At 36.1% G+C, this 21,910-nt stretch overlaps 1 protein-coding gene across 3 annotated transcripts in view; it reads right to left on the bottom strand.

The window, feature by feature from the left end:
• The window catches only part of FIGN (fidgetin, microtubule severing factor), a 104,643-nt gene that overhangs the window by 77,162 nt on the left and 5,571 nt on the right, over nt 1-21,910 (bottom strand). The gene's annotated exons all lie outside the window — the stretch shown is intronic.

Raw genomic sequence — 21,910 nt, 5'->3', positions numbered from 1 at the left:
ACAGCTTGGCCAAAGTAATTAAAACTATTCCCTGAGAGCCAATCAAAGTGGCTGGCCGTACATCTGATTTTACATAAAGCAAAAACAGGTATGTAAGTCAGCAACAAACACCAGCAGCTGTAGCTAGCGCTCTATGGAACAGCATCCACCTCTCCAGAAGCATCTGCAAAATTTGCAGTAAGTGAGGCAAAATAAGAATCATGCTTTTAATGTTCTTTGCCGTATTATTGAATTATATCTCTAGATTTCTATGGCATGCAAAACCCAAGAAGAAAGGCAGACAAATATCACTGTCCAAAATTCCCTGCTAAATCAAAGACAATTACTTCCCTCAATAGCTATTAAAGGCAGATAGTTTAATCATTGGAGAAGCAATCTAGTGCATAGGAGTCCAGAGATATAGGCTTAACTCACGGCTCTGCTACTGACCTGCTATATGACCTTGGGCAAGTCTCTTCACATTTCAGCGCCTCTTTGTGTCCCTATTAACCTTTGTGCGTCTCAGCTATTTAGAATGTAACCCCTCTGACGCAGAACAGTCTCTCACTACATGTTTTTACAATACCAGCACAACAAGGTCACCATCTTGGTTGAGACCTCTAAGTGCTACAGTAATCCAAATAAATAAGAACAATATATTCAATTATTCAGAATCCCACTTAGATTTATTCAATTTTCCCATAACATCTGGATAGCTGAGACATCACCACAGATTAAAATGTGCATCCTACATCCTTTTAATTTTAATGTCTCACCTGCTGTTTGTGTAATTGAAATTTGTAGTGATTTTCATAAAGCGAAGAACACCTAATTCACTGCCTAAAACACAAACAATGGAACGAGCCATTGGTATCCAAGTTATTCAGAATACATAGCAAATAGATCATTTGTCTGAAAGTAGAAACAAGAAGGTCCACTCAGTATAAAGTTTTGACTCAGCAAAGCACTTAAGCATGTCCTTAAGTTTAAGCATGAGTAGTCCCACTGAAGCTCTTAAGTAAGTTTAAATAAGGAATTGGAGCTTTTCAGAGTTCGGGGAATATTCTGTAAAAGATGTGAAACAATTATAACAGAATCATGAATATAGGTATGCTAATACACATTTTGTGAAACTGCAATATGAACAGATCCCCAAAAAAGGGAACAAAAATATGCCTACCTTTAAAAACTGCTGATTAAACAATGGATGTTTCTTGATACTAACCATGCTTCTCAACAAGCAAACACCACACCTTCATATGCAACTCAATGAATATTTCAAATAAGTGCATTTTCTTTCTCTACTTAACCTGTAATTTAAAGCGCTTAGATGCAGGAAAAATTTAGCACAGATATTACTATCCATAACATGCTTTCTTCAAAAATATTTTTCAGTCATGGTACATTTTTCACAAATTTTATCTTTTTTTTTAAGAAATATTCAACCTGTGCTAAATGACGTAAAATATAGGTTAAAAGCAGAACCTAGAAATAAAATTAAAGAAAAAGAAAAACTAGGAATTGTACACTAAGGATATTATCCAATTTATTTATGTAGATGCTTGAAGACAATGAACAACAAATATCGTAAGATTTGGTTACTTAAGCAAGCTTGCAAAATGGAATGCACATTGACAGGAATCATTCTTCTTTTCTTGATTCAGATACAGATACTTGAGTATGCTCATTTTCAATTCATGCTGTTTAATTTTGACTCTTTGGAAACAAAAGCAAACAGAATAATGAAAACATTAAACACTCCCAACTGAAAATTGTTACACAAGCACCAGTAGTAGAAAAGAATTGTAAATAAAAATGTACTGACCACAAAGGAAGCAATAAACAATCATTCTGACAATGCAACTTCTGTAAATCCACTAAAATCCTACCCAAAGAAAATACTCAAGCCTATGCAGGTATTGATATATCAAAAACATGTCATGAATGACAGTATAACACTAAAAATAAAATAAAGAAAGTAAAAGAAAAATCCATATGTGGCTTAATAGCCACCTTCTCAAGAAAACTGAGAGTTCTAGGAAAAATAGCAAAAGTCTTCTTTCTTCCCAGCTTCATAAATTTTTACTGTCCAAACTCAAGCTTGGGGTTCATAACTCTAATTTTTCACAAAAGGTATCTTGTTCATAAGTATGGCATGAAGGTAGGATGAGACAATGGTAAAATTGTTGAGTAGGTTGGAATCTGTACAACTTATTACCACTATAAAGGTACTATTAACTGAAAAAATATTACATAAACCATTTGTCTTGAATATGAAAAGATTGTAGCAAGCATAAATGCTAGTGGAAAAACAAGAAGAAAAGACATCAAGCGCTCATGCCATAAAAGGAATGTCCTTAAAGATCTTTTTGTCTCCTGGGAATTTAAACATAGTAAAAATTTGGAAGATGCAGTTTCTTCAGCAAGGAGCTCAGTTATCATAACTGATACACATTACCAGCTTTAGAATTCTAATTGTGTTTAATACAGTTTCATGTTGCATCAAAGTACAAAATCAATACCATTTGTCCAGCAAACAGGAAAAATGGAATCTATAAACTGCTCTTATTGAGTAATTAAACACCTATTATTGTCATGAGTGGTGAAACAATGAATTTGATAAGAGAAATTTTTGCGACAAAACACTGCAGTGATTAATACCTCCCTACGTATTAAATAAAAATGACTGCCTTTTGTGCAGTACTGCTGGCAGAAGAACAGGAATGAGAGAAGTAGTTGCCAGTGCCACAATAACAGGCTAACCTTGAACTGAACTCCTTTCCTCAAGAAATTAAATGCTGTAGCAGGACTTTAAATCCCTCCACTTAGAGCTCATTTGTGTTTCACGTAACCTGCAGTTCCTGAAGAGAACTCATTATCTTCAAAAGGAGAATCCTTTTATAATTTCTTTACAAATGTGTATATTGTTTCTGCAAAAAGTATTTCATATCAGAAAAGGGATAAGAGTATTAGCAGTGTAAGCGAGGCAAAAAGGCTCGTATCATTAAGACACCATTTCTGCTTCCTGGGAATTCAAACACCAACTACAGTGGTAGGGGAAAATGAATGAGAATGAGGTTAAAGAAAATGTACCTTTACAGCAAAATTTTAATCTGTTAGATTGATGCTAAACTGCCTTGGTCTTTCTGCTGCTATATGCTGTATTTCTATGTATAGACCTCCCTCCCCCAATGCCCCTCCTGTAGCTTTGGCTTCCTATTTTTCTTTTCACTTAGAATGATGCACTAGGAACAACTATAGAGTACAAAAGATGAATCTATGGATGTGACACTTGTAAAGGGTAACCCTATTTCACAAGTGAGATGGGACAAAAAAGAAAGAAAAAAGGCCACAGAAGCAATAACTGCTCACTGAATTACCATTAAATTGTAAGATTTACAATCCAATGTACAGTAAGTGCATATCTAATGGAGTTTGTCCTCTAAAAGAATATAAAGTAGATCTTTGCAGCATATGATGTATGCAGGTTATTTTTTTTTTAAACGGGACACACAAAAAACAGATGTGCACATATATTCCAGAATTTTTATACATATTAGAACTGAGCCAAAGCCAACATTAAATATGATAAATGCAACATGATTAGTAGGATCTAGCTTTGTACTTTCAAAACATGCTCACATTCTACAAAGAGAGATAAAAGATGACTAACACAGCCAGTCAATACTGCTTTCACAGATATCATTGGTAAAAGCAGATCACATATTATAAATTCAGTTGCTCTGATCTACTGGAATTCAATTAAATGACTTTTTGTAGAGGGTGACAAAGCAGCTGCTGACCATTTCCAACGTCTTCTAAACAAAATATCTGGACAGAACTTTCAGGTCATTATTTATTACAGCCTTAAATCGCCAACAATATTTACTTTCATATAATGAATGTAGTATGAATAAGGCTCATTCACACCAATATTATTCATAACATGTTTGTCAGTAATTTCACTGCTCCTATTCATATAAGCATAACTGTTGAGTGATTTAAGTTTAGAAATAAGCAAGGCGTGTCAAACAATTATTTAAATAGAAGCAAACTTTTACATGAAATACCAGGCATACTGCTATTATACAATATTTCAAGGATATCAACAATCATATTTTACACAATGACTCTGGAAAATTCCAGCTTGTAATAAAATCCAAAACTATTAAAGAGACAAAGGAACTTTTGGCTGGGTAAGCCGTTCAAATAGCAACAAGGCATGTAATGTTCTGCTCTCTTAATTTAATTTTTATTTTTCTTAGCTAGAAACGTCAATGTTCCACAAATGGCATTAAAACTTTCATTCTCCTACCAAAAAGGAAGTTTGCCTACCACACAAATTTTACCATTATCTGGCTTTTATTTCAGAGGATTAAAAAGCAGCACAGAAGATCAGCAACGATAGCCTTGTTCTCTTCAACCTTAGTGAATCAAGTTCACTGGAGGTGAAGCAGTGGAATTATCAGTACAAGTGGCTGTGTCATCAAAGCTTTCTGAGAGGTAGTGTATGGAAATACCTAAACAAACAGAAGCATAAAAGCTGTCTGTATATGAAAGGGCTCTCCCAAGGTTTTTCATTAAAACAATTCCAATTGCAGTTTCACAATGCAGCATTATATTATGTGAGAAATATAAAATCTTGACATTTTTCTAAATGTGAATGGGTTAAAGAACCTCTCCACGCTACAGTGAGCCTGAGAATTTCCAGCAGCTGATGAAGACCAGTTGACCACCTGATACTTTTTCAGCAGGGTGATAAAATTAAAGGATTGCTTTGATTTGCTTGAAGGATTACTTTCTATAGTTAATTGTTTAAAGTGCACAGTCTTACGAAAGGGAAAAATATCAAGAAGGTTAATGTAGAGTGAGCTAATTGCAAGCTGATTACATTGTGCAAAGGAAGAGATATTACCTGTGTTACATACCATCACAAGGACGAGCCTATTCTACCCTGCTGCTGCAGCAAACAAGCTGATTTGCTAACAAAGTGGTCAGCTCAGGCACTTGCACAGCATCTCGGTAGGTCCACAGGCGACTGCTTCACATGCAGAGAATCTCAAGCTCCATTTTCCAATCTGATTACACGGCTCCTTATTCCAGCAGCCTTAAACCTTCATGGCAGTTTACCAACATTTTCATCACTTTTTCTTTTACAAATCAAAAGAACTGATAAGCTCTCAGGTACCCGGGATTTCATAGTCGATGGCTGGCAGGCAGCCAGCTTCCCTCACAGCACAACTGTTCCGTGCCACAATGCAAAAAGCACGCTGAATTTAACAGATAGCACAAAACTATTAGAATTTTGCAGTACGTACAAGCAGGCAGCATGTTTCTGTCTCTGCAGATGTTAACAGTTCTGTTCAGTCACATTTATAACATGCCTAGACCCCAAAGAGATGTGTTTAAAAAGGAGAAAAAAAAAAAAAAAGAAAAACCAGAACAAATGAAGACATAGCACTGTCACTAAGTCAATCGCACTACAAAGTGTACACCTAAGTTACTTCATTGCAGTGCTTCCAAATTACCACGAATTACAGACAATGCTAAAATCATTTGAAAAAAATTAAGAAATAGGAAAAAAAATCTTTACATCAAATGAAGCTGTTTGACATAAACTGAAACATTATTTTAACAGTAAAACAAATGCAAAAAAAAGACACTATTGTGTATTTTTGGCATGTGAAACACTTACATAAAGCATTAAAATAGCCACAAGGCATACCTGGGTTTACTTATTCTGTGGCTCAAAAATACCACTTGAATGATGAAGGAACAAAAATGTGATTCATACTGGTGAATGCAAAATATCTTTATAAAATGCTTATTCTGAAGTATATCATGCCATTTCTAAAAATCTGAGATAAACAGGAAGAAATATTAATACATACATGTAAATTTTTATATATAAAGAAAATAACAGAATGCAGTGACAATTAGAGGAAAAGATTATCTTACAAATTTTAAGGATTCCAACAAAGAGAAATTCAATAAAAAAGCAATGGAGAAGGAAACGTCCTTATTTTTGGTTTAATAAAAAAACCCATTAATATTAAACCATCAAGTTTTTACTTATTGCTACTGAGGCTTGCTCTCCCATTCAAAAAAATTGTCTATCCACGTATTATTTGCATTATGTCCAAAACGGCCTATATGGAACTAGCGTAACACAAAGTTAATAGTGTAGAAAACAATTCTCCCATGTCCCCCTAAAGAAAACATTTGTTTTTTTAATTGGGTGGATCAAACTGAAATCTGAAGAAATTCAACCCATTAAGTAGTCCTAAAAGAAGAAACGCAATTTTAGGTATCATCACTTTTATCGTAAGGGAATGGGGGCGGAAATGTGGAGAGTAAGACAGTAAGTTATGGAAGGAGGGGGGGAAAAAAAGTACAACTAAGCTGGTGCAATGGCTCAGTACTCCAGATCACCAGTGCATTGACCCTCTGTATCTCTGAGTCATTAGCTGGAATCCCAGCTCTGCCTTCAGGAGTAGGGATTTGAACTCGCACACCGATGCGGCGCGATTCGGGATCTCGAGCGCGCCAGACAGAGGGGTCATTCTCCTTGGTGCGGAGGAGGCCGGCGGCCCCCGGGGAGGGCAGGGCTGCATGAGTGACTGTCGCCCGGCACAGGCAGTGGACATGCTGCTGACTCAGGCAGGGACACTGACAGGCACCGCTGCCTCTCCCCATCACTCCTGGACGCAATGGTTCTAGGCCACTGGTGCTGACAGGTACATGCAAAATTCAGGGGCAAATTATCCACATCTCCTTACTCGCTCTGTGCATGCACACACGTGTATTTGTACGTGTGCATCTCTGTGTGCAGCTATACTAGTGTTTACATGTATTTATGGAGACATACTGAAACAGGCTAAACTGGCTGCTCTGCAGCTATACGAAGTGCTCAGCACTGACAAAATATTCCTACACCAATTCTTCTCCTTAATATAGCTACAATGGACATATTTATATGCACACAGAAGCTACATGCGTATCCTACACACACCCCAATCACATACATGTAACACCGAGTGCAATTAGCATTACCTTTAAAATAATAGTCTCTAATTTACATAAAAATTTCCTCTCTGATAAAATAGAAACCACATTTTAACTAGCTTCTAATATCAACACATTAGTCCCATGAATGATTCCTAGTAAACTGTTTATTACAACTGTAAGGTTTGGGAGGGTTTGCTGCTTGCAGATGCAGGTTGTAGGGTTGCCTGTTTTTCCTTCCACCCCCCTCCTTTTTTCCCCCTCTGATTTATTGGATGGTGAGCAAACCCACTTAAACTATAGTTGTCCATATGAATCACTAATTTTCATGTTTCTAATTAAAATGTAAACAGTGTAATGAAGACATCAAGTTTTTAGGCAAATGTCTCTTCCAGTGCCACTTGGGGTATGGTAATTACTGAAGCAGATCTATGGATGCTCCCGAATCCTCTACAAGTCCAGATTAAAAGCATTACTGCTAAACCTTGCTTTTTACACCAGGGAATTGTGTTCTCTAACCTATTCCCAGTTTGCTTACAGATGCATATCTGTACAAGCCTTTATAACTAGTCATTAAATAAATAAATAAATAATAGAAATTTATCACATAAATGGAACAGTTTGTGGGAGAAAAACTGTGATTTCATTTAAAATAAAATTTGATTTCACTTCTCAGGCTACACATAACTAGCATAGTAAAAGCTCTGCTGAAAACTTATCATCTTAGCACTTCCTTCAGAAAAAGAAAAATAAATTAGGCATTACTACGAGAATTTTTAAAATACAAAATTATATTTCCAGCTTGTATTAAAATTCCTATTGTCCCAAAATGCTTGTTTCACAGTCAATTAATTTAAGAACATATTATTCAGGAAAACATTAATAAAAAAGAAACCTATTCACTGAGAAAAAATGTAAATGACCACTGCAAATACAAAATGCTTGATGTGCAACTGAAAATCTTTTGTCATATTTATACCAGCCTTTATGTCTATATCTGAAATTTGTCAGATTTTATCCTAAAGCAAATGACCTCTCCTACATTTACCGGAGGAATACAAGTCCTCTCCTGCTTACAATTGTTAATTGAGCCTGCCTGCTACAGCTTCTTTCCTTTCCAAATAAGCCAGGATACTTGTTTTACATATTTACTGCCAAGCACTTGAACAGTCCTCTATTTTATTATAATACTGGTTTTCCCCCTCACCCCCCACAAGTCCTTCTGGAAGATTTTTTTTTTTATGTGCAGCAAATAGTTAAAGCTGCAATCCAATAAAGCATCTAAAATGCCTAGTACAAGAAGAGGTTTTTTTCTCCCTCCCTTCATGGACTCAAGTCCATATTCTGAGTGGTATAGCCAATTTTCATATTATTTTTACATAAATGCTAGACAAGCATGTCTGCATTGCTAACCTGGATCATGAAGATGAGAGTGCACAGAATGTACGTGTGCATGTGTGCATGTGCACGTGCATAAACATTTTAGTGGGTGGTCCACCATTTCAGTTCTATTTTACTAGTAAAGTACTGTATGCAAATATGTGAATACTTCCCAGTAGAATAGATATAGGATTTCAGATTACATCAAATCCTAAAGCATCTTGTCTCTCAAATCATAAATGTGTTAGCAGATTAAAACAAAACAATGCTCTATTTAGGCATTTCCTTTAAATGTACTGTTCCAGCAAAACCAGATTTAATTAGAGAAACAGCATTTTAAAGGCTACTGCTTTATAACACAGTACTCTTGAAAATAATGGGGGGTTGCAAGTGAAAACACTGCTCTCATTTAGCTCTGTGGTTTAAAAAAAAAAAAAAGGATTACCCTTATACATGCTAAACATTTTTTCTTTTTTTTTCTTTATTATCAACTGAGACAATGGGGAAATCTTATATCTTCACTACAGTTCCAAGGCCATACTAATCAGGTGTAATTTTTAATAAACACTGACTGTTTGGTGCTCATTCGAGGTATTTCATTAGGAGGTTATTCATTTAAAATAAATGTTTCAACCACATCAAGCTGTAACCTTTCTTGAAATGTAAATGAATGGTTTAAATGAGAAGATTAATAAAGAAGGGATGTTCCAATTCCAAGCATGGCATGCTATGTATTTTTAAATTTGTCTATGCCAGATGCTGTCAGTCAGAACAAAAAACTGTCCAAGCAGACAATCTGTGCGTCTGAATGTTGATCATGTTGGAAAGTAAAGGGGGAGGGGGGAGAGAGTGTGTCAAGGATTCATGGTCCTTCATCTTTGCAGTAGAGCAAACACGTCTCTCAGTATAACGACAGACAGCTGCTTCCACTTTCTAATGTGCCCTAACTTAGATCACTGAAAGAATTGTCAGCACTCAGAGAAACACACAAAGATAACACAGCCAGCTGCCATGAAGGGGGAAACAGCACAGCTCAGAAGAAATGGGATTTGTTCCATTTGCATGATGCTGGCTCCCTTGGGCCCCTTTCTTTCAAATCCAAAGCACAAAAGACAACACTTAACATATTTGCTTAAAGATGACAACCTCATGTTGATTTCATTTGGATGTAACAGTGTCAGGATTACAGATATAAGAATATATTATATCTGTAACGGAGACTGACAAATGTATCCATCAGTGAAACTGTCTGATTCATCTGCTTATACAGCCATTTTACCATCCCAAGGGTGCCATCTAAGTAGTAACTTTAGAAGACTGAAGGTCTAATTTTATTACACCACATTTCAACCTACTAAACAATATTATTTCTAAAATAGATCATTTTTATTGGAAGTCTCCCTGATGAAAAATCCAGTAGACACCAGAGAATTTATGAACTGTATGGGTCCTTTGAACTCAATATACTGCCCATTTTAAGCAACTTTCTTTACACACAATCAAAACCTAAACTCAAATAACTGAAATTGAATTAAAAACACAGATAATAATGGTGCCTATTTTAATATTACATCATAGTCTGTAGTTATTTGAATGTCTGCTGATTGGTAGTCCATCCCTTTTTAGAGTGCTTCTTGTTACAGTTCTGCATCTATAAAAATTTCTCCAATAGAAAACCTATGATTAATTATTTTTCTTCAATATACTTTGACCAGCTACACAACCTAATTTTTGGTTGAGGTTTTCATTGGGCACTCCAAAAGTCACATGGAAATGACTGAAAGCCAAACACATTCCTCACAGTATTGCACTCAGCTGCAGAAACAGAAAACCAAACTGAAGGGTACAGACTTGCAAGATCGCCTGTCAGCACAGCTTTATGGACCAGCCTCCTTTTTAATAAGATGAAACAATTAGGCCGTGGTCAGACTCCCTCTAGTTTCAAATGCATTACACTGAACTGTCTGATGGCACAAGCATCCCCCCATCATCCCAACACCACCAAATGACTCTGCATAATGGTCCCTACGTTAACTGCTTTGTCTAGAGGAACTCGAAACTGCTTGTTGCTATCTGCTGCCACCAAGAACTGCACTGTAATTCACTAGATTGAAGTTGTTTTGTAAAATGGAGTTAACTGCTGTACGTGGAATTTCAGCACAGCAGATGGTTACCAATCATTATTTTCAATTTGTTTAGTTTCAAGCATTGGGCTGTTTGGGAGGAGCAGTAAGCAGGACAGGAATGGAGAGAGCAGCGAGGTTAGATGCACCGGCTTGCAATGCAAGTCATGCTAGATGGCAGAGCATTAAAAGGAGAGAAAAAAAGTCTCTGCGCAGAACTGCAAAAAAGCTAAAAAAAAAAAAAAGAATGTAAAAAACCAGATTTTATATACAATAATAGACCAAAAAATGAAGAACACAACATTTGAAAAGGGGCCAAACTATCCTTCTCTGTTCAAGAGCCACCTTACATTTTAAATATTGGAAATTGACTTGAACGTTTACAAAGGTAAATTACCTCTATCCACAATTTGCCATGATTCAAATTTGAATCATGCTCTACTATAAGTTGTTCAGCTGTTGAACTGGAAATGGAAAAGGAACCATTTATGGACAAGTGCACATGAGCAGAAATTAAGCTGTAAATATCTGGGTTGGGCCGTTATTGTAGTCAAGAAACATCTGGGGCTGAAGCTGAGGCTAGGCCCCACTCCTTTTGTGTTCATGTAATTGCTTGGATGATTTATAACTTAGTGTCTATTAAAAATGATTTAAAGAGAGATTTGGAGCCTGAATTTTAAAATCAGGTGGCTTTGCTCATGCTTTCATTTGTTCAGGAGTGAAAAAAAAATCCTTTGCTGTTCTTCTCCCCGTCCTATGTTTAAGGGCTGCAGTGTTCTACCACAAGGACAAAATTCACATTTTTCTAAATTCAGACAAAAGACATGACACATACACTTCCAGTAACCAAAGTCAGTGACCTGTCATTTAGCTTACATTAGACTTGCTTGGTGCTTTAATATTCCCCATGAAATTGACTTTGAATTATTTTCCCAATAAAACTTCCTTTTTTTGTTTTAAATCGTATAAACTGTATCAATACATTCACATCATATTCTTTTGTTCCTGCTATTTTGAACCATCCAAGACTCAGTTAGCTCTGCCTGCCACCACAATGCCACAGGTGATGTGGGCAGAGCCTCTCCCCTCTCCATCAGGCATCCCACTGGTACCCAGGCACTGTGTCCCTCATGGGGACATTGGTGGCTCTAGGACTTTCTTGCTTCCCCCCGCGAACCTCAATACAGTCTGATTTTGTTTTGGCTTTTAGAACAAGCTGTAAAAGCCACGGATTTGACAGGGTGGAAGAGAAAGGCTGAGGACATTTCGGTTTGGAGGACAAAAGTAAGGGATATACTTGGATGATACCAATACTCTATTAACAGTTATCAAAAAAAGAAAGCTCCCTCTCAGGCAGAACAGCAGGACCAGTGTCTGACTGTAAACAACTATGTCATCAAAAAATTTGGTTTTTTAAGACTGAGCAGATACCCTAACTATATTTCCAACCTATTTCCATGACAGTGGAAGCTTATTCTAAGTGTATACCTAACCCTGCAGAGATCAGGTTTGTAAAGGAGTTGACCATGACACCCTCCAAGTGTTACACCTCCTTTTTCATTGAGGTTTCAGTACGTTGGGCAGTTTTACTGCAGAGCTCCACCCCACAGCGTGGAACGAAGAACCAAGTTTGCAAACCTGGGAGTGTGCCAAGGCTGAAGTGACACACTAGTGACTGTCTCAGCCCCCTGGGAAAAAGTGGATTAGATGAATCACAAAACAATGTCAGAGTTACTTCTCCACTAAGTTAACTGTCTCCTGGTCACAGGTGATGAAGGCATAAAAGTTTGACATAGCACTTCCACAGATTGTACTCTGTCTTGGAAATTTTTCCCCTGCATCTCCATAAACTGTCATTATTCTCAGACTAACAAAAACTCTTTGACATTTTAAAGCAATGAAAAACTTTGGAAATGGGATTGCTTCAATACGGCAACTTACTATCTAAATTTTCCAAACTGTTCACAGGGAGTTGTCAAACTTCCCCAATAAAATCTGGTCAAGTACCACCCATAAAGTAGATATGATACGTTTCATTAACCAAACAACTTTTGTTTTAATTATTTTTGAAGAAAAGGTTAGGAAGTGGGAACTGAGCATAGCAAGGTGACCTACAAAAACATGACCACAACCTTCCTCCATTTTTATGTTGCACAGAAATGTAGAAACCCAACAATGATGTAAAGCTTTATTGCTCATCACTAAATATATAGCTAAAATGCTGCATTTATGTAATTTCTCAAGCAGAAATTGCCCAGCTTGAACCATGTAGACAGCTTTTCTTAGTAGTGGTATATGACACTCAGCAACAAATTTTTCTTCAATATGCATTTCTCCCTAACCATAAAGTCTTAGAACAAAACTAAACTACAGATTGGGGAATGTCTTTATTCCTGGCGTCAAATCCAGGAATACTTGCTTTTTTTTTTGTCCTACATGAGGACATCTAAGGAAAATTCAAAGCACACCATCAGATTAATTTGAATTATTGAAAACCTGATTGCTAATAGTGATATACTAAAGTAGAGAATCACAGTGAACTGAAGAACAAGTATGACTCCACATAAAGATCAACATTAGTAACATTAATCTGTAGGAGAATAAAAAGCTGCAATATGGCATCTCACAAAAGAAAAGCCTTGAGCAATTGAACCTATGCAACTGGAGTAGAATTAACTGGGTTTAATCCCACGTGGATTATTTATTATTTTAGTACATAAGGAATTTCAGTACCTAATTGTGGAAGTCTCAATTGCTCTGCACTCGCTTCTGTAGTCTTTACTACAGCAAAGAGCAGTGTATACCTAAAGAAATGTTTGTACCAGGTGAAGAAATATCTGCAAGTCAGCAATAGAATGGATTTGAGTCTACTTTAATAAAGATCACCATGCCGGGGGTGGGGGGGAAGCAAATACAGAAACATTTCCAAGATTAAAGAAGGAAAAAGAAAAGGAAATCACTTACTATAGCAGAACTCCAGGAAAATGAGGAATACAGAGATTTTTTTTTTAATGCAACACAAGTGGAATTCTCTTTGTAGGTACCAGCATTAAAACTTTGTGCAGATGATTGTGTGGGTGAGGGTCTGGCAGAGCAGATTGCTGCTGTGCCCTCTAGAGGCTGGATGTCTGGCCAAGAAACTCTTCAGCAGCTACTAAAACACAATGGAAGCTACCGGCACTAGTAAGTACAGCCTCTTGGTGTTACCCTGCCATTATGAAACTCCTGTATTTGAAATGCAGTAAACAGAAAAATAGTGAGCTTAAAAAACACAGAAAACTGCTATTCTGCATGGTTTTACTGACAACTCTACCATATTTTATGTGCTCTAATACACTGTAAGCATTAATACAGCAAACCAAACCTCTAAAGGATTTCTGTCAAGTATAAATACATGCATAAACACAAGATATAATTGAAAAAGTCTTTGCTTAATGAGCTCATGGGTGCTTTGGCACAGTGCATAAAATGCAGATTTAAACTTTTGAGATGATACAGCAATTCCCATAGTTGAACTTTGGAATCAACATAAGAAAATAAAATCTATTCCATATCAATTCAGCAAGTTACTCTTACTATAACACAGAGACACACCCCACAAATAACAAAAATGAATTTTTTTATCACCAGAGTGCCCATGAAATGTGGATATTTTTAAAGGCAAAAACATCTCAGGGTAAAACTAGGGTCAAATTTTGCACTGGCAGTAAGTAAAAAGCTCTAATATACCTAGTCAATCATATACTAGTTGAAACACAGTCCACAGAACACTTAATAGCTCAGCCCAACAAACGTATCACCAAGTGGAATTTGGTGGACAAATGCAAATGGATAGATTTTTTTCATTAAATCATACATTATTTTTTATCCCTATGTTACTACCAAGCAAGTAAGTCTCATTAGAGCTAACTAGGAAACTTTCTTGCCTGAAACCAGCATTGAACTACCCACACCATTTCACAAACCATACACTAGTAAATTATTTTACAACATAACAGCAATCCCTTCTGAAAATAGTCATCCTATAAGAAACATGCACATACACGGTTTCATTTCCTTCAGTGCTTTCTTACCACATAATGAACATATAAATAGCTATGCGGTCAGTTTTTTGTTTAAAAATTTAGAAAATATCCCAATTTGATACTGGGGTTTTTTTCTGTTTGATATAGTAAAAAAGAAACACCAGAAGAAAAATATTTATTTTCTCCTGTAAAAGTATAGTTAAATGATAAGTTAATACCTTTCATGAAAACTTCATTATTCTAACTACACAATACCTATTTATACCTTATTTTCTTGTAGAAGTTACATTATACAATGTGGCATATAATCAGTTCTAAGTGGGGGTAGGAGAGAACCAGTCGTTAACTACGACTAAAATGACTAGTTTTCCAGTGCAGTTGTCTTCTAATTAAATTAAGTGTGAGGCACGGTCATTGAGATGTGCTATAATGACTTGCTTGAAAGTTTTTTTCCCTTTCACTTTTTCCACTCCCCTCCTTTTGCTTATTAGAATACCTTACACCTTTCAAAACTAGAACAGCGTAGTGGGGTGGAAGAGAAAAAATGCTTTTGGCAGATGCCATGCCAAGACACGTATTACTCACCATCCTTCCACCCACAGTCAGGAACGCAGCTCATCTATTTCTTAGGTCCTTCCACTAACTCAAACACTCAGTATTACACCTCAATTGCTATTTCAAAAAGACAAGCCTCTTAATGACAAAGTAGGCTGCCATTTTATTAGCAGCAAAATAAACACAGCTGTAGTGCTCAACGCTGCATCAAGCTACAGTGATGCCTGTATTTACTCTCAGCTGTTAGGGACTGCACCCAAAACCAGTTCTGTTCCAGAATAGCTTCCAGCTGAGCATCTGACAATGCCAGTGTACCCAGGAGATGAGATCCAGAGAGCCTGGTACCCCAGGAGCATGTTAAGGGGGCACAAGTTTCTCCTCACTTTATGGTTAATATTTTCTATATGATCTGACTTTTTTCCCCCTTTCTGAGAAGAAATAACTTATTGTATCGGGGTGCTTATCTTTACAATAAAGTACTACAGGTCACCTGGCACAGGACACAACAGATATTAAAGTGATTATAGCCTTGCTTTTAGCCAGAAGATAGAATTACCTATGTGTTGGTAGTGATGTCAGTAAAACCATGCAGAATGGCAGTTTTCTGTGTTTCAGAAGCTCACTATTTTTCTGTTTACTGCACTTCAAATACAAAAGAGTTTCACAGTGGCAGGGTAAGACCAAGAGGCTGGGAACGAAGAGGGGGGTGCTGGGGGATGCGGGTAGGCAGAGAGAAGAAGGCATAGAATGGCTTTGAAAAGCCAGGAAGGAGAGATTCTATTTCTCTGCAATGGGTTTGTATCAGCCAGGCTTAAATAATGGTATTGCAAATTAAGGCCCAGGGGAATTTGGAACATACAAGTAAGCTTTTGTTCTCCAAACCCCAAAAGGTATGTGGGAGATTTGGGGGTTTGTTTCCATTTAAATGGCATATGATTTCTAAACAATAAGTTAAACTTTTTTGCTCCTTTTATTGTACAGCCTTGCTGATTCAGTACCTGTTAGGAAAGATAGTATTCTCAACCAATGTAGCAACAACTCTTTCAAGTAACAATTATCTGTTACTGTACTTATCACTTTCAATTACTTGCCTTCAGAACTTCTGAACAAGGAAGAAAGCAACAAATCTAATGTAATAAACCTCACAGGGAGTGGGGGAGGAGGACGGGAGGTGAGGGAAGCAACAGATCGAAAGAAGAGTGTGGGTAAAAGTCATTTGAAGGAATGCAAGCTTTCCAGTGTAAACACAGAAGCTAATTAGTATGTTGTGATTTTAAAACATATTCTGTTATTAGAAAGCAAAATAGAAATCTGTACTAAAAAAAAAATCTTCTGAAGTCTTTAAAGCAGGTGGACAAAAACGTAGGCACACACAGTCAATACACCTCCAGTGCCCCCACCCCACACATGTGAACAGACAAAAAATTGGGTTAGTTTTCCGTAAATAGGCTTAGCTCCTGTAAATATACCTCAGGATTTTAGGTGTAGTTTTTCATACTGTAAGGTTTCTATACAAAACCAGTTTAATCTAAGTGCTTCTGATTATTATTAGAAACTCATTATTTGAGGACATCTATCTTTACAGTAACTATGCATCATTAAGGAGCACAATGCCCATAATTGTTTAAAAAAGCCATGAGAGGGAGGGGGAAGGGAGAAGGATCAGGAGGAGGGAGAAGATAACTAAGGAAGATTTTGCAATTAGAACAGCATCATCTATTCTGCATTTTGTTTCTTGGAATATCTACACAGTCACAAACAGTATAAAGTTTCCTCTGAGCAAAATCACAAATGAATCATTCCTTATACCTTTATTAATGTATATCTTTTTGTCCTGATGAATTTAAAATGTGTTTTTACAACCACCAAGAAAAATTAAAAACTCTGTTTCTTCTATCATATCATACAGCATTAATACCTCAAGAGGGAGACTGGAACATTTAAGAAGTACAAATAAAGCTAATGCCTACCATTTTCTGGGGAAATTCCTTATAATACCTAGCTTCTGAAATTTCCTGGACACCTGCATATCCAAAGTCAATAGAAATTGCAAGGACTCGGTGCTTCTGATAACCAAGCACCCAAAAATGGAAAGTTGAATTACACTTTCTGAGATGCAATACTATTTGTGATGTTATCTCAGCCACTCAGACCCTTCAAGCTCAAACTGCAGCTGTTGTAATGTTCTGAAACAGAGAGGAACAGTCACTTTAGCCAAAAAGAACTTGCCTGTCATGAATGAAAGTAGTGAATTCTACAATTTCTAAGCAGATGACATCCTGAGGGAGTAAGGGTGGGGTGGTGTTTGCTAATTACTCAATAACAAAACATCTTTCCTTAATTAATGCTGAAAATTACTACTCCAAATAAATACTAGTGTCAATTTGTTCTACTGTACAGTATGGATAACATATTATAACTGAATATTTCTAACTAGTGAAAACTTTAAAAATGTCATGCATTAAGGCACTGTTTATTCACAGTCTCTATAAGCACACTATATTTTACCTACAGCTCATAGTGAGATATATTTTACCTACATCTAACTTTAAAAAACAAAGGCTTCTGATATTTATTGAACCATGTGTTTCAACAAATATGTTCTCTGCATATTAAGGTGTGCCTTTGATATGACTGCCACACTGGCAAATGCTAGGGGCTGAATAATGACAAGTGCCTCATACCCCTAGTTATGTTGGGTTTACTGGCATTAATCTGAATAACACTGCTTGATACGATGACCATGGTTACCTATCACAGTTCATGTTACCACTAATGTTTTTTAAACTGAAAGTGGAAAAATAAATCAGTGTTGTAGTATAAAGAATGCCTACACAGGAGTATGAAATACAATGAATGAAAGCCAAAGAACAAAATGAAAATCAATGATTAAGAAAGGTTAATTGCAGCATGAACAGTTTCCAAAATATACCTATTACTGCTTTTATTGAAGGCAAAGAGCAAGAAATAAAAAAATATCAGAAATTCTATAAACACATGAAAAATTATGATCTTTAAAATTAAATATCTGCTTATTTACTGCATGCTCAATACAGTACCACTATAGTTATGAAGTTAATATAAAGCCTTATGATACAAAGACCTAACATCAGTAAACACAAAACCTCTTAATTTTCTAAAACAAGTGTTCATTTAGTTGAAGAGCTAATAAATTTATGGTCTTATTCCATATTAAAAATAACAGAATGTTTATGGTTTAAATTGATGATATTTAAACCCAACAGTTCTCTGACTGAATGGAGGATAACCAGTTCGCAAATTATCACAGCTGACTTTAAATCTATATTTTTATAAAAAACACAGACTATTTTAATCTCTCTGTTTTTATAATGCAGATGACCTATCTATTATGATTAAAGATCTTCAGCAAATTCCATATGCATATTAAATAAAACAATTTCATAGAATGCAAAAAAAAAACCAAAACATTGTCCAAACTGTGTTTTCATATAGCGACATTGCACTGTTATTTTAGAGCTGCAAGGGGAAACAGAATTGCATCCACATACTAAGAGTATATTTCTACAATACTGTATCTAGTCATGTGGTCCACAAATGCCAACAACAAGGGACTGAAAATAGGATCAATTCTTTTCTTTCTCAGAAACAATCTTGTAAGCATCTGAGTTCCCAAAGACATAAAAGAATAGTTACTTTTCTGAGATCTTTTGATATTGCTCTTCATGGTGGAGCTATCCACAAGTGATGGGAAAGATCTCTTTTGAAAGTAAATGGTGCTCCTTCAAATGTCTTCAGAAACATCTTTGCTGTTCCTTTCTCTGTTTCTCTAGTTTAACTTGAAAAGGATGCTTGATTTTTTAAAATTTGGTTTAGGTATCACAATGGGATACCTAATATCAGTCAGTGCTTGCAAACCTCATTCTTCCAGCATAGAATCTAGCTGTTTCTTTCTCTGTGTCAACACAGGAGGCTGAAGTAATCAGACAGGTCTAAAGAACACAGAGGATGTTAACCCGCACTTTCTCAGAATCTGTGATGAGTAGGTTCATACTTTCAACATGACCACACTGAGCCATAAGGCATATAAATAGCTACTTTCACCTAAAAGCACAGCTATCACTGCAGTTTGTACAGTAGGGCTATCAGTTAATAATATTTTAAATGTCAATATCGATACTATTGTCATGGATTCATAATTTCTGCATATCATCTTATCATTCCCATCCACCCTCTGCTGTCATTCAGCAATATAAAGTAATTTTTGGCTCTTCCCCTCACCAGCAGACAAGCACACAAAATCAATTGTACTGTCTAGGAATATCTTTGCAACACTACAGTTTTAAGTTTTATTAAGTGATAATTCAAGTTCACTGTATAAATGCTTTTTAATTAATAACTTGCTTGTATGCTAGAATGGAGGAGACAGGAAGGAAAAAACATCTCAGATGAAAATACAGATGTTATTTCTAACATATTAAAAGGCAAACAGCTCTTATTCTAAATCAGGCAAAAAAAATCCCAAAACATCTTAAATGAAAACATGAAGATACATTCCTGCCACAAACCCCTGTGACCCACCAGATTCAGTCCTTTCTTCCATCTCCTCTCAATATTCATTTACAAATTCCCTTCAGATTAGTAGGAGTTACGCAAACATGCCTTCATGTGTCCCTTAAGCATTTTATCACACTGAAGAAGAGAAACAAAAAGTTCAATTGTGACCTGTATCAGAAAATCATTCATTCAGATCCTGCTTCATTCGATGTGAGACCGCTATCTTAGTTCATGAAGTTTGACCACAGTATGGTCTTACTGCTAAAGTATTAATGCATGTAAAATACATACTACTCAAACAAAGTTATCATCACCAATCTATAACCAGCATGACACATGCATACATTCTAAAATATCACACAAAATAAACTGTGGCATACATCTTCATACATTGAGCAATTCATCTACAGAAGGTGAGCCACATGCTTTAACAAAGAGTACAGAACAGATTAAAAGTAGAATACAGAAGGGTTAAAAAAGGACAACAGAAAGTCTGGGTAATACACGATTTCAAGGAATCTGGAACAAAAATGTACTTACATCACCAAAATTTGTAATCATATCATAATAATCTCAGCATTCCGTCCACATACCTTTCAGGGTATTTGAAATTTAACTAACAATATGCTAGGAGTAGCTACACTATAAAAGAACTGAGAAAGGAGTTCTCAGTTGCAGTTAAATAATGACTGGTAATTGCTATTTCAGTATGTCATGGCATATCAGACTACACACTTAATAGACTATAATAGAAAAAAAAATTTAAAAATTAGCCAGTGGCATGACAGTCATCTGTAGCTGCATTATTTTTAATTACAGCCAAGATACATGAAACTTTTTCCCCTCTGCAGAAAAATGGTTTAAAGAACAAAGTTTTAGTCCATTATTCAAATAATGTATGGCTGTTCTTCCTATTGTACAAATACAATAGCTTTTGTAGTAAGGAGTGTTGCTTATATGATTAAAGAGATAGTTGAGTGTTATGATATGTTTGACAGGTACCGTTCCACGCACTATCGGAACAGACACACAATACTGTTATTAACATTCTGTGTGTGCCGATACCTCATAGCAACAGAGCTCGGCAAAACGAAAGCAGAGACTCCACATTTTCATCACTGCAGACATCTCCGTATGCCCTTAATCAGTGGTGCTTTCTGCAAATTACACATTTTTGTATTCATCCCATTCTCAAACTGACCTGTCAAAGCCTGATCTCTCCCCAGTTTCTCAAGATTTTGGTAACCAAACTGAACAGCTATTTTTCTTTCCATTTTCACTCACTTGTCACACAGCAGGGCCAACCCCAACAGGTATTTAGAAGCAACAGTAGTGAAGTCCACTTGTGCTTAGTAGATTGCTGCAAATACAAATTATTGTCCAAGAAACATAATATATATATATATATGCATTTTCTTTAACATGCCAATTGAGGGGATGGCAGGTACAATTATTAAAAGGTCTGAAAGACTTAGGTTTCCTTTGACCTCCATTACACCTCCAGTGTAGGATTCCCTGCTCCTTGAAGGGTAAGACTGCATTTGTTGAACCTACAATAACATCTGGCAAGTGGTTGTCTCTGTTTCTCTCTATTACCTACCACTCTTTAAAGGAATACTGTTTCATTAGTTTCATTAAGGGAGATCTATATGTTATTTTGATTGAGAGATTTCTTTTTTCTTCTTTTTTTTTTTTTCTTTTGTTTATTTAAGAAAAAATAAAAAACTGAATGATCTTAAGGAATTTTCTTTATACTCACATTTCTCACACACTCTATAAAAATATCATTGACATAGGGTGAAAAGGTCGCATACCTCAACGAAATGGAGCCAAGTACTCCCGTAAGGTTTTTCACCTGGAAAATATTCCTGTAACTAATTCTATGTATTGGCTTTTTTAATTATTATTTTAGCCACAACAACAACAAAAAAAAAAAAACTCTGGGCCTTTTCCCAGCTGAGAGTTCCCTGAAGTCATCTTTCCCATAAGGAAGATAAGTTTTCACTTACAGGATAGCATCTCTAGCAGCAAGATTTTAATACTCTGCAACAATATCAGGGATACGCAATCCTGAATTTACGGCTCTTCAAATTGCTTTTATAGCTATACTATTCATTTTGGATCAGATGCTTATCTAAAATTCCATACATCCATAATATCTAATTTAAAACAGCTTCCAATGAGTCAAAGAACAGTACTGGGAAAAAAAAAAAAAGACAAGCCACCACAACCAAAACAAACAAAACAGCCACCATGGTCCAGATTCTGGGAACTGTAAATTATTTTATCATTTCAAAGCTAAATATT

Source organism: Camarhynchus parvulus, chromosome 7, assembly GCF_901933205.1.
Source record: "Camarhynchus parvulus chromosome 7, STF_HiC, whole genome shotgun sequence".
Lineage (NCBI taxonomy): Eukaryota > Metazoa > Chordata > Aves > Passeriformes > Thraupidae > Camarhynchus > Camarhynchus parvulus.
This window is presented reverse-complemented; position numbering and strand designations above follow the sequence as displayed.